This window comes from Odocoileus virginianus, chromosome 4 (genome assembly GCF_023699985.2).
Source record: "Odocoileus virginianus isolate 20LAN1187 ecotype Illinois chromosome 4, Ovbor_1.2, whole genome shotgun sequence".
Lineage (NCBI taxonomy): Eukaryota > Metazoa > Chordata > Mammalia > Artiodactyla > Cervidae > Odocoileus > Odocoileus virginianus.
Window position 1 is genome coordinate 87,709,513 of NC_069677.1, and position 675 is coordinate 87,710,187.

Genomic DNA, 675 nt, shown 5'->3' on the forward strand with positions numbered 1-675 from the left:
AGAATCCATCTGCCAAGGCAGGAAATGCAGATGTGGGTTTTATCCCTGAGTCAAGAAGATCCCCTGGAGAAGGAAATGGCAGCCCACTCCCAACATTCTTGCCTGGGGAATTCCATGGACAGAGGAGCCTGGTGGGCTACAGTCTGTGAGGTCACAAAGAGTCGGACACAACTGTGTGACTGAGCCTGCACACATGCATCATTAACTCTAGTCACAAAAGTGTATGCAGCTCTTCATGGATGTGTTCACCATCCTTGCACAGGAGCCTTGCTTATCTTCTCTGTACATTCCCATTGGAGCAAGCAAGCAGAGTTTGCTTGCTTCTTATTCTGCTTTGTGTTCTCTGATCTTCCTGGATCTGTGGTTTTGTACTTTTCTTTACTGTTGGGAAGTTCTTGGCTATTAATACCTCACCTGTTGCTTCTATTCCATCGTCTCTCTCATCTCCTTCTATTACACACATATTATACCTTTTGAAATCATCTCACAACTCGTCAATGTTCTGTTCTCTTCATTTTTACTCCTCTTAGTCTTTGCATTTCAGTTTGGAAAGTTTTTGTTGACCTATCTTCAGCTCGGTGAATCTTTCCTGGACAGCACCAAGTCTACTAATGAACCCATCAAAGGCATTCTTCATTTCTGTTACTGTTTTTTGATTTCCAGCTGTTCTTTTTC

The 675-nt window shown here is 43.1% G+C and overlaps 1 non-coding gene across 1 annotated transcript; it reads right to left on the reverse strand.

The window, feature by feature from the left end:
• Nucleotides 1-217: 217 nt before the first annotated feature.
• On the reverse strand, nucleotides 218-319 carry LOC139034906 (U6 spliceosomal RNA). The gene has a single exon (XR_011487480.1). It is a non-coding gene; the product is annotated as a U6 spliceosomal RNA (small nuclear RNA).
• Nucleotides 320-675: the final 356 nt, after the last annotated feature.